Source organism: Ornithodoros turicata, chromosome 5 (genome assembly GCF_037126465.1).
Source record: "Ornithodoros turicata isolate Travis chromosome 5, ASM3712646v1, whole genome shotgun sequence".
Taxonomy (NCBI): Eukaryota; Metazoa; Arthropoda; class Arachnida; order Ixodida; family Argasidae; genus Ornithodoros; species Ornithodoros turicata.
In genome coordinates, this window is record NC_088205.1 from 61030723 (window position 1) to 61044601 (window position 13879).

At 43.6% G+C, this 13879-nt stretch overlaps 1 protein-coding gene across 1 annotated transcript in view; it reads right to left on the minus strand.

The window, feature by feature from the left end:
- The window catches only part of LOC135394538 (Krueppel-like factor 12), a 334317-nt gene that overhangs the window by 152336 nt on the left and 168102 nt on the right, over nt 1-13879 (minus strand). The gene's annotated exons all lie outside the window — the stretch shown is intronic.

The window sequence follows — 13879 nt, forward strand, 5'->3', positions numbered from 1 at the left end:
CTAGACGATGCGTGGACGTTACTATGATCCTTGATGTGAACGCCGCGCTCGGTCCTGCGTGGTCGCGGTCGAGACGCTCGCCACAGTGAACTGTTGCGGTGCGCTCGCACCTTCTGTGCGCACCTTCAACCTCCCCTTGTTATTTTAACAACCACCAACCAACCAATCAAGAAAATAACATCATATACCGTCAAGTATGCATTGCGTGTCGCTCCCTCAGGATGTTGCAGTCGCATATGTGTCGCATATAGTCGCACTCGTTTGAGGAGGGTGGAACCCATTCCCGCACTGAACTTCAGAAAAAGGGCAGCACTAACTGTAAAAATTACGCACCGCTTCTTTGAGGAATTCCCGAAACACACACACGAAGCATTTGTTCCTTTAACCCACGCGTTGCTCCGAACCGAAACCGAAACTCTTTTGAGAAGTTGCCAATCCGACACCCAATGTGAACGAGGCCACCCAAAACGCAACCACACCGATGATTTTTTTTCTCTTTTCTTTTTTCATCGTCTTTTTGCGATGCACGCTTCAATGGTGCTAACTGTGATCGCCCAGAATAACCACATGGCGCGACTGTCAAGCCAACCATAAATTAGCTCACATTCTTTTTTCTTTCTTTCTCTGGAGCCGTCTTTTGTCATTCAAAGGAGAGACGTGTTTCCGCGCTTTTTGTATCGCGCCTTTTTTATTTCATCCTGAACAACAAAGAAAGCGTTGAAGAGTCACGGGTACAGCCTTGCAGAAGTAGCGATCGGATGAGCTTCAGTGATCATCTTGTGTACACATATAGGGGAGACGGCAAAGGGACAAAGAAAGCGGCTGGACATGGAACATCGGCTCCAGGCATGGGACGAGGAAATACCATTCCGCCCCGATTCAGTTCCAGTCCTAAAAAATCCCGTTTGAGGTACCAGTCAAGCCGAGTCACAGTCAGGGGGTTAGGGGGAGTCTGGAAGAAGCAGTGCCACCTCACCCCCACCCCCGAGCTCAGGCTGTGGTTGTCTGGACCTCCCTTTCGTACATGGAGATCACACAGGGTATCTGCGTGTCTTTCAGCTACATTTTTACATGATCCGCATGTTCGCTTTTGTAAATTTTTTCCTAGCATGCGGCAGCAATGTATCGAAGAATGTACCTCAAGAATTCAAGAGGTACTTTTGAGCTGCTCGCCATCAACAACATTGTCGATCGGAAGTGAAATCACTGAGAAGGAGGATCACCAGCTAACGGTTCATACGACTGAGCGAGACGGAGAATAAAAATTATTTCATCTATCCTTTGATTATCTCGATTCAAGGTTCATTTAAATGGCAATAAGTCAGGAAGGAATAGTGAAGAATAGTGTACGTATAGTTTGCCAACTGTACCATGATTTGAGAAATAGATCGAGTCAAATTAAATCGAGTCAGTGCCATTCCTGAATAAGCATCGTACCGGAATTTCCGCTCACGTAGAGGGAATAAATCACTGGGGAAAAATATCCTGATGCAGAAGACACAAATGGTTAAAGATTATATGGTGCCAAGAAATAGTTTTCAGCGGCGTTGCACGAAAAGCATGCACTCGACGGTTTAAGCAGTTTCCCCGAACCATTAACTTTTTACTCGAAGGCAGAACAGTCGCTGTTATAGTTGCAACCACTTTATTATCTTTAGCGAGAATTTCCAGCTGGACGCTTCTTTACTAGCTTCCCCGACTATTGGACCCTCTTGTGTTTTTTCTTAATTCAATATAATGCTTTATTCATTTGCATTACGCGAAGGAACACGCACGAACTAACGAACAATTCCTTTTCGATACTACCATACATTGAGCGGGAGGCAGGGCATCTAACTTACACTTTCAAACGTTTAACCACTCGGTTCCTTACATCTGACACTCCACTGAGCAATTTCACTGCAAAGTCTGTTGTCTTTCCTAGAGAACGAAACTTTGCAGAAAGATTCTGGTTCTTTCCATAATGTCACCTCAATTATATGGTATTTGAAGGAAAACTGCAACGGTGATGTTTAAAGCACTTTCGAAAACAAAACAACACGGAGAGCCAAAGCCGTGAAAATTGACGCAGTTCCCTCAGACATGCATGCAAAGTATACGGAAGCAAAGAAATAAGAAAATAACACGCTAAGCACAGGGACGCGGCCAGGGACTGCGGAACAATCACACGCAGGGATGAGGCCAAAAAGCAGTCATGTCGGCCACTTGACGGGGCCATAGTCCCAATATTTCACTTCCGTCGGCAGGACAATATGAAATAATTTGATAATTTTAACTTGCACAAGAGATGATAAATGTCCACTATAACAATGTATAGTAAAACTAAGCAAGCAGGACAGGAGAAAGCGCTAGGTACCTAAGCAACCAAATGCCAGCAAGCAGAACATAAGAACAGGACAACAACAACAACAAAAGAAAAAAAAAACTAAACAAAAACAAAGCACTGTGGAGTTAATAAAATAATGAGCGCAAAGCAGGTATTGAAGGACTTTCAACATTTACATGTTTTTCATCTTTATTATCTTTTTAGTTCCGTGTTAGCGCCGCGAAGCAACTGTGGCTATGAGCGGCGTACAGACGTGGACAAGTGGAGAGAGGACAGCAGGAAGGAGTGGGGGACGGGGGGGTTAGTATGCGTCCTGGGCCAACTTCAGGGGAACCGTGCCAACATTCGTGTGGAAAGTCTTCGGAAAACCAAAGAAAAAAACCTCAGACAGCACAGCCGGTGGAAGGAATCATTATTATAGTACGATATGACATTCCTTGAGCTCAAGTGATCCTTCTTTATCAATTATAGTACAGATGCAATAACGTCTTCAAGAAGATGAAAAGTTGGAATAACGTACTTGAAAGTTTCAGTTACAGTGTCCTTATGTGGGTCCTTATCGATTATTATGACAAGAACGATATTACTCTTCTCCTAAAGCAGCATTATACAATAGTTGCGTGATTCTTTGTGTGGAGTAAACTGTAAGACCAAAATGCAGCGACGAAGTAAATGAAAATTATAGTAATGGGCAAAACCATATCCATTTTACGAACCCATGTTGTGTACACATGTACGCTTCCTCCAAGATCACGAAATTATATCTACATCAAGATCATCTACATCTACATCTACATCAAGCTGGTTAATAAGAGATGGTGGTGTTCCACTGTTGATACTACACACAGCTCAATTACCGCTACCCTTTGACGTAGAAATCCCCACAATGAACTTCTTATGGCCTCCAGGCATTACAATACAATTTAGTTAAATTGCTTAATCCCCTATGTATAAAGCTGATTTGTCAAATCACTTTGTTAGAGTTCAGTGAGTATCTGTTTGTTTGTCTCTTTCTCTCTCTCTTTCTTTCTTTTCTTGTTTTTTACCTTCTTGTTTTTCGATTATGTATTAGGCTTTGAGATATTGTGTCCCTTTGTGTTGAATGGCGTGTACAGTGTATTATGTAAATTCTCATTTCTAAGTTGATGTGGTTTCGCTGCGGTGAGGAGTGAGGCCTCCGTCAAGTCCTCTGGACCTTTTTATTCCAGATCTACTTCATTGAAATTTCGGAAGCGCGGACAACAATGTGCCAGCTCGCGCGGCAAAAGTAATTTTACGGAATCGCTGGGAGGACTAAATACTTCTCAGAACCATACTCCAATTATATTGCGGATCTTATCTGTGGAGAGTACAGAAAAACAAAAATTTGGCCGCAGCACCAATAATAAAACACCTCCGGTGTAATATATAAGTGAAGATTGATTCCGGTTTAATCAATGCGTCGTGGTTCACGACGTTCCCTTTCGAACCCGGATGCTAAACGCTTCCGTATTTGGTGATTATAGTGCTTCATGCTCGTTGCAAATTCTCCCCGCGATAATATTTCCCGCTATTCTTAGATTCTGCGTATACCTGAACACGGTTTAGTCGTAATATTCGGCGTATGCATCACCTAATCAATTATGCTATATGCATCGCAGTAAATTTTTCTGTTGGGGATATTTAATGTGCCAAAGCACACCGTAGTATACAATTTCAATACAATGCAACACAACTAGAATACACGAAAGTTCTTCATTTTTCAACACCCTCCAGCGTGTAAAAAATGTGTTTTGTAAATAAACACCCTTTTTTATTTCGCAGGCTCAAATGAAAGGTGCAATAACAGTGTTGAAATGTGTGTTTGTAAAACGCGTGTCCGAATTCGGAAGCAGTGTTTCAGATGGCATCCCCTCCCATGAAATAAAAACGGATGGTGGTGGTTGTGACGAGACCGGCTTGCCGTTCGCCTCACTCACCATGGGTAGCGTCACAGCTGTAACCAGGATGAAATGAGATGATAGGATATGATATGTGATGATAGGCCGGTCACTTGTAAGATTGGAGAGAAGTCCCTTGAGCAAGTAAACGCCGAGTTTGGGCGAGTCCGGTTTGCTGGAGGAAGCACACTATAGGCTGCGAGTGGTGGAGTATCTTTCGGTGAAAAAAACTCTATGGGATGTAGGACATTATTCGGTGTACAACTCCTGCAGTGTCCAAGGTATGCTTCCCGCACCTCGGCATATGCAAGACAATGAATTAAGATGTGTGCGATAGTTTCGGTTTGCTGACAACGTCTGCAACTTGCGTTATCCAGAGAGTCAATCTTCAAATAGTGCTGCACAGCGCTTAGACGCCCTTACAAACACTTGTGTGAAACTTACACAACAAAGGTGTGTGCATGCCTAGGACAAGACATCACGGTGATGGGGTGGTGGTGGTGGTGAAGAAGAAAACCGGATTGCTGTTGTTGGGGGGGGGGATGTTTATTGGAAAAAAAATTAAAGAAAGGGAGGAAAGGTTAGTCCGGCGTAGGCCGACTTGGCCCTTGTTGGCCTCACTTATGTGGGCAGCGTCACGACTGTAGCCAGGATGAGATGAGATGATATGATAACAGATGAAAGAATGATGGCGGTGTCGAAAGTTAAGATCTGGGGCAGTCACTACCAGAATTGGTGAGAAGTCCGAGCAGTACTGATAGTCTTTGAGTGAGGCCAGACTCCTGGAGAGAGCAGATGAGGCTGCGAATTTTGGAATGTCTTTACGTGAAAAAGCCTCTGGGATGTAGGACGCCATTGCCATTGCAGGAATTGTACAGTGATAGGGTACGCATCATCGCCATCGCCATTCGCCTATCATCCTGGCGGTTACCATAAACTAAGAGCATTACAATGAAGGCTGATCGGGGATGCCCGTACTATCAAAAGGAGACAAGAACAAATAAGACAGAAACCGCACAACAGACGAGCTCCACTATATCAACGAAAACGTTCGTTACTGCACAAAACAACCGGCTTATAAACCCAAGTCGTGACATCATCAAGGCGACCTACTTGCCTTTTCGATACATGAGTTAAAAACCGGTTGTTTTGTGCAGTAAAAAGTTCGTTGATAGTGGAGCTCGTGTGTTGTTCGGTTTCCGCCCTGTGTATTCTGGGTTGCTTGTTTATGGTAACGCTGCTTTCCTTCCAAGAAGCAACCCCCCCCCCTCCTTTCCAGCCCAGTACAGGACATTTATACCCGAAAAATGTAAAAAAAAGAAAAAGTTTAATTGTCTCAATAATTAAAAAATTACTATTGCTCTCTCGGGTGCCACACACAGCCTTCTGCATTTCTACCGTACAAAGTGTAAAAAATAATATATAAAGAAAACTACCGGGCCCGTACGCTTTTAAGAATAGTGCCCGAACTGCGCAGGCCGACTGTGTAAAACACATAGCTACTCCCGCGTCAGCCATTTGTCTCGCCTGTCACTCTTAATAAAGGCCCTGAGTGTTAAAAGTCTTGCGTGTCAAAAGTGGCACATTTTCCACGCGTTCTTCGTTCGTTCGAAAATCGACCTTGCGGGGGACCATCAGCGGGAGGAGATCAATCAGGGCTTGCACGCCACTTTGTTCCACTTTGCAACAACCGCCGTTCATTGCGTCTTCCTCTTTTTCTTTTATTTTTGTTTACGCTCGACGATTGGTACACCTTTCGAACGTGGCTTTGTCGATTAAATCGATGGATTAGTCGCCGTAGATATAATAACGTTGCTCGAGGTTTCACGACAATTAAAACGACATCGAGCTGGAATATTCCCTGAAATATCGCGCGTCTGGTTCGTCGAATTAAAGCGGATGTGAATATTCGCTAAACGGGCACTGAAATGCAAAAGCAACTTGCCCTCAAATGAAAGTCCGTGTTTCAACTAGTATGGTTCAAACAAAATTAGTTCACAAACGCCACCTTTAGATGAAAAACGCAATGAAAATAGAGCCGTCTTTGGCGGCAACGAATGGGATCCTCAGAAGGCAAAAATTGGCGGCATCCAATGAGACAGCAGGAGAAGCGAGCGCATACCTATCGTGCGTGTGTGGATTGGAAGGGGTCCGATCGTAGTGTTCCGTATATGCGCGGCATGATGTGCACTGCGGCATTTTTCAATAGCGATTCACTGAACTATAGCCCACAACAGTTTCCGCGAATGTTCCACTGACAACGTTTACCTTCGGACAGTGACACCATTCCGCTTCGCAACGCGCACTATGTTTTCCACCGGGACTGCTCAATGCGTGGCACGCGGGTGCACGCGCAGCATGGACTAAAAACACCGATGCACGAGCTGAAACGACGTCCACTGCTTAGCGCCGAAGCAAGAAAGAGTCCGGTATAATTTCGATTGTAGCTTCGTAACGGAATCAACTTTTTGAATTACGATAAGAAGTACGAAATTAGAGAGTTTTAGTACATCGTACGCTATCGGCTTTGCATACGTAAGGGATAGGGTTGATGGTTCTGCACATGCCCATAACAGAAAGAGAGCTTCGCGCAGTGCGCAGAACCACCAACGCTATCCCTTACGTACGCAAAGGCGATAGCATACCATACACTAAAACTCACTATTAACATAGCGTGTAACGTAATTTGAAGTAAAGTTTTAGTGCCCCTTTAACAGGTAACGCGTTTTTTATGCCCAGAACATACTAAGTGTTGATAAACGGAAGTCGTTATATCTCGCGTAATTGATTGATTGACTGATTGATAAAATAAAAATGTGGAGATGTGGAAGAAAACAGATCATCAAACGACCGTAGACCAACTACACCAATGACTATATAGGGATGGGCCAACCGAATCCGCGAGTCCTCGAATCCTCGAATCCTAGGCAGGGATTCGAGATTCGGAAATCCGAATCCCAGTGCACAAAACGGCGAATCGAATCTTTCGAATCCACCAACCACGTGTTTGTTTGTTTGATTTTAAAATTGGCGCCTCCGGCGTCCGCCGAAAGCCTGATTAGCCTAACAAGTTTCTGGTCACACCCCCATCGGACAGTAACGTCAGAAGGGCTCTTCAGCACATCGGGTGTCATAGCTGATAAAAACGCAGTAGGAGCCGGTGAGAATGCTGATATTTTTGAACAAAAATCTTCATTAATGCAAAACTTGCAGCTGTTTTCTTGTTTGTTTGTTTACAATGCTCTCGACTGAATGGGTTCTGGCAGGAACTCTATATTATTACAAGTTTAAAAGTAAAATGATTTTGCTTTTGATTGCTTCTTAGTTCTGTGGAAAGAATTCAGGCTCGAGAGCTTATGTATTTCCTGTAGTCAATAAACAAGTGTTAAATAAATTACATTGAAGAAGAAAGTATATGGGCATGTTTTCTCCCGAAAGCGAACTATTATTTAATTTGTTTTCATTAAACAAAGATATCAATTTGTGCTTCAAAACACTTCTCAGTAGAAGTGTTTTTTTTTTATTTTTTCTTGCTTGCGTTCTAAACTCTTTTTTAAGAAAGGATTCGAAAGATTCAAGATTCGTAAGAATCGCGGATTCGCAGAGCCATCCTTGAATTCGGATTCGGATCCGGATTCGGAAAATTCCGGATTCGTCCCATCTCTACCAATGACCCTCAACGCTCTGCACAATATATACCCTGTCCTTAGGACAGTAGCTGAGAAACACGGAGACTTCAGAGGGTGTCGAGAAGGTCTCATGATTTCAAATATGGCACAACGAAAATTGCGTGAGTTACATGCATTTTAATTATTTTCTGAAGGGGAAAGGCATAATGCCACATACACTTGAAATACATGAACTAACTCGCAGCGCATCTCTGTGATCAGTAGAGAACGGATCTCAAGGCATTAATAAAATGCGTTTTAGGCGCCTAAAGAAGCTCTAAAAGAGGCCCAAAAGGCACGAATTTTCTCGGAATAGGCACGATCAATATTGCACTACCAGCACTACGAGTGATGCCGTCTGCTTTAGTTGCTCTACGGTAACATACCACTCTATCGCGTGTACTTCTGTAACAATTGCGGCTTAGAAATGATACGCCTGTAGTAACACTTCTCAAGTCGTTCCTCGACTTCAGAAACAGATGGAAATAGGAATAAAAATAGGGTGGAGAATTTGCGTCCACAAAACCGCTCCGATCGCATGGCACCGTGCATGCATTTCCTTGTTGAAAGCGTGGAGACAGTAGAAAACAAGCATCCTTTCAATGTGTTCCGGCGTGAAATTATGTCGCCTGTCACTAGGAAGTCTTATAGATTCCGAGAACGCCGCCTGACGATGTCGACCGATTTGATGGTGCGTGCCTGCATGTACGCCCGGGTATACTTGCGAGGGATATCGTCAGGAATAGAAGGAGCGTTATTACCAGAGCTGTAAAGTAACTAATTACAAGTAGGGGCACGTGAGGCGCACTGAGGCATGGGCGAGAGTGTTACATTGCCTATATATATGCCTCATTCGGGAACCTTAGAAAGGTGAAACTATAACTGTGTCCGTCAAACAGTGTTACATTGCTATGAGATCACGCAAATCGGCAAACAATCTGCAACCGGTAGGCAAATCATATTTCCGGACGCATTTCGACGAGGAAAAAAATATTTTGATGACATTTTTTTGCCATATACAACGATAGTGACTTGAATCTTACGCGTTATCAGTGCAATAGATGTAGTAGAATCAAAAGATGGCATGTTGTTTGCTCGCGCTCAGCCACGTGCTGATACGCGCATCTCAATAATAGCCGTGTGATGGGGAACAGTGTTACGGGAGCACATGAGATCGCCCCCAGGGCGTCAGTCGTGACGTTGTCCATCTCAGTGATGCCGACAACGGCGAGCCCTTTCACCATCACCGCCACCACCTACTCAAGGGAGGTGAATAGTACGGCTTCTACATAACGTCGGGTTTCTGACAGGAGAGTATGTCGCGGGGAATACGAAGTTAGTTTTCTGAGCCAGAGCAAGAAGAGACCGAATTCGTTTGTCGATTCCGACGTTCCTGCTATGACATAAATGGGAGCGATATTGTTGACGTCTTGCCTACCCTACGGTGCGCTCCCGCCAGCAGACGCCTCGAGCCCTGCCATACACGTTCGAAGTTGACTTTCCATCAATTAATCCGTTGTATGATCTTGGTATAATATTCCCCCACTGGTTGTAACACTCTGGCCGAGCATGGGGCACACAACAACAACAACAACAACAACAATAAATGATGACGATGAGATGGGGTGTTGGGTGGGGTGATGGGGTGCATGGGGCACACAGTTTCGAGTTAGCTGTCTATATTTTCGTAATTTGTCTATCTCTTCAAAAATAACCTTTATTTTGTATATCCAGTATAAAAACAAGATTTGTTCTAGCCAGTCGAATTAAAAATTTACGTCACACTCACGACGCACTCTTTTCGGAAACCAGATTTCGCACAGACTGTTTCAAATTCTCGCTTTTCCCTAGAGCGATAAGGGAATGGAATAAGTTACCTGCATATGTCACTGATTGTGTTACTGTAAGTATAGCTCAGTTGTCTCGCGATGTAAACCCCCAATTATAATATATACTGTAAGTAGTTTTATGACAGCGTTAGATAGGTTCCTCGCATGACACATTAGTCATAACTCTTGGTCATATTATATTCGTGTATCTATGTATTTATTATGTACTATGTATTGTGTATTTCTCCTTGTATTCCTTACCACCACTCCTATTATAGTCTATGGGTTAATAGTATAGATAAATAAATAATAAAAATACAAAAATACAAAAAATTGACAAACTTTCTTGTCTCACTGTGGCTCACATTCCCCTAATTGAGTTACTGTAAGTAATAACTTTTTGTGTGACTAATTACTGTAACCAACTACTTTCTGAAATATCTGTAACCGTAATTTAATTACTTTTTTCGAGTAACTTGTACTCCAAAGAAAGTTACTTCTGCAATCGAATTTTCATGCATGTGTCCTGGGTTGGAACGTTACAGAGTGATTCCAATGAGAACTTTAAAAAAATGTCCTGCTGTTAAGAACATATTCATCAGCATTATCAGCTTGACTACCAAGCAAGTGAGTATATGTAGGTTGTTTCAGAAGTTTGTTTTCAACGAGTACTATACATTTGATAGTGTTCCAAAGTCTTACATGATGTCACCTTGAACTTGAGTAACTAGAAGTAATTGAGAAGTAACTCAATAACATTTCACGAGTAACTGTAACTAACTCAGTATGAAGGGAATTGCCTCAGGACGAGAGCTGCCGATATTTCGAACAGATACTGTTTTCCTTGTTCTCTGTTCGAAATATCGGCAGCTCTCGTCCTGAGGCAATTCGCTTCATATTTCCTTAGCAGTTCGCTAGATTTCTGCCCGTCTATGTAACTAACTCAGGTACATTTCAGTCTAAGTAACTTTTCCTGTAACTTAGTTACTTAACTTACTTTAAAGCCGTGTAGCTGTAAGTTAATTACACTTTGTGAGTAACTTATACAGCCCTGGTCACCACTAAGCACAGCTGCAAGGGCAGACAACGTGCTGCACCGGGTGCAAGGAACGCAGGCGAAAAAGAATTCACTTTCTGCACAGGGGGAGACACTTGCATTCTGTGACGTGGCGCGGCGAAGCGTGTCCTCGGCTGTTACGAACTTTTTTCCCCTGCAAAAACTATGAGATAAACATGAAGCAGCGAGCTTAGTGCCCGTTTAGGCACTTAATGGCGCCTATATCTTCAAAATAGGCACTAATCGCAAAAAGAGGCAACAAAGGCATTAACATTATAGAGTACTAATGGGTCCGGATTCGTGTTTAGAACATTGAAAGGCAACATCTGTACGTCTCCCGACTAAAATGCATATGCCTGGAAGCATAGGCGCCGACTGCGGGGGGGCGCGGGGGCCCTTGCCCCCCCGGAACATTAACTAGGGGGGGCGCCGCCTCCCCCGGGAAGTCCCGCTAAGAGACTGACACTAACCTTTGGGGCTCGGAGCCCCCGGGTCAAAAGAGCGAAGAGGCACCAACCCCAAAAATGCATCTTGCAATTTGTAAAATATGTATCCGCACACCATACTCATTATCACAGCAGAAGGTGAGGCGAAGAAACACAGAGGATGACGCAACACATTGCCTGAATTTCGCCCAAAGCAATCAGATCAATGAAACGAAAGCAGTCGAAAAGGTACCTGCAGCTGCCAGTGAGGTGCAACGGTAGAATCTTCGGAACGCATATCCGTTGGGAGCTGGTTCAACTCCCGCTGGTCCATTTCATTGACCATATTCATAATATTGCGCGCATTTCGGGTCAAACACCGAGGATTCATTGCATTTTGTTCCTTTTGCACTCGGTTTTCAAAGGCGTAATGCCTTCAGTTGTGCACGTGTTCACTGTTTACGTTCTCTCTGTTTTTCTTTTTTCTGTTCTTCCTTCCTCTTATTTCTATACCAGTTCTGCATACATCATACGATCCCGCCAGAGTGTGTGATTAGTTTTGTGTTCTTCGTTTTTCTTTTCTTTCCTTCTTTTTGTTTTCTTTTGCTTTCTTTTTACTTTTACTTTTTTGTCTTCCCCCTTTCACTTTTTTTTTTGGAATAACTCGCTGACATCCATTTGGTTTACCTTTCTTTTTGTTCTTAATAAACATATCCCCCACCCCCCCACCCCCGCCAGAGTACTTATTTCGCGGTGCGCCCTTGCCCCCCCCCCCCCCCCTGGGAAAATGAAAACTCTCCGCCTCTGCCTGGAAGTCCGCTCTCTAGTAATCACAAAGGAAGTGTCAACGAAGAGGGGCAAGGAGGACACGACATGAAGTGGAACCCTTAGACGTGGGACGTTTCTCCCATCACGAGATCCTTCATTTTGTAATTTATAAAAAGGATGCGAGGGGAATTATGAACGTGTCACGAATTAACTCGCAAATACGTATACGAAACAACTGATGTAACTCGTTTATTTTATAAAAAATTAGTATCTGGAGATTGTTTTCTGTGGCGTTCAGTGCAATACCGGAGCCTAAAAATTGATATAAGCTGCAGACTGTAATCACAATAGCGAAATATAAATTTTCAGGCAAAGATTGACGACATGGTTATGCCTGAGCAGAAATATAATGATATACACCGATATTCGGAATAACGGGCTGGGAGGGGGGGGGGATATGTTTAATAGAAAGAAACGAAAAGAGGAAAGGTCGGCTTGCTATACCAAAAAGAAAAAAAGAAAAATGCAAAACAAAGCACGAGACGTACGCGTTGGTTCATTTCTATCTTCTAAAACAATACTCAAATGTCGTGATCGTTGAGTACGTATGTATCGGTTCGCATTGCTTCGCACCACTTCCGCCAATCGGAGTTCATAATATTAAATTAGATGAAAAAGGAAAAATGTGGGGTTGTTAGTCCCGACAAGGTCAGGAATGGTTACTCCAATGCTCGTAGTCTGGGAAAACATACGCAGAGAACAAAGAACTACGTCCATAAAAAAGAAAACAGCAAAGCCTCGCTAAATCCCAGATACGGCGATTGCGAAGCTACTTCAAAAGAATTCCTCGGACATGCTTTCGCTTTGAACTGGCCAAATGGAAACAGGCTCCATTCCGACAGCAACCCATGCTTTGGCAAAAGAAAGAAAGGAAAAAAAAAAGAGAGAGAGAGAGAGAGAACAATTTGCGCGAGCTCGTCCCGAAGAAACCGTCCGTGCCTTCCTCTGTGTCTTTTCCGAGCGATCTGCGTGCTGCTCAAGGGTATCATGGACCAACTTAGTAGGAAACCGCTATTTATAACCGTAAAGTTGATGTAGTTGGCGATGGGACATTTCGAGTGAAATAACGCCAAGGGAACACAAGGTTAGGCAGTGGCCACCACACAGAGCTGTGTGTAGTGCATTCTTCTCTGTCCTGTATTCTCTTCACTCTATTTCACTCAACCAACATTTGAGGGTGACCGAGACCACCCAGACAAGGCCCAGGTAGTCGATGCTTGGATATAAACCCTGGTCTTACCCCAATCTCAGCACTGAAGGTGAGCGAGGAACCGTGCAATCTCAGAAAATGTATCGATTCGATAGCCTGAACCACCAGTCTTGCATCACAGTTTTCGTCCCAACTGCACCCGTGCTTTTTTTTTTACATTACAATTGAAAACTACGGGCTATACATTGTGCCCATAGTTGCCACCAACTTCGCATTGCTCGTTAAATACAGCGGCAAAACTACATTGCATGCGCATAAGACTGGGTCTAAAAAGAATGTGGGCTACGTAGCCATTGGGAGTACGAAATCATTCCCGCGTACATAGATTACTGTTGCTTCGAATTGCGGATTATTTCCCACCAGACGTCACCCTGAGGGCCTAAGCCATTTTACCGTAAGTTGCCTGACTACTACCGAATGTAGTAGCTGACTAGTATTCAGGCACACTATTTCACCGCAACTTTGCTAGAAAATTAAAAATATTAAGAGCGGTCTGTGACACGCATAACTTGTTACTCTGGGTTTACAAGCAACAAACTGCTAACGCCGCCAACATACACTTTTAAGAGCCTTTAAGGGCAGTAATCTCGGAGCAAAGACACGGAAACGCTGTCACG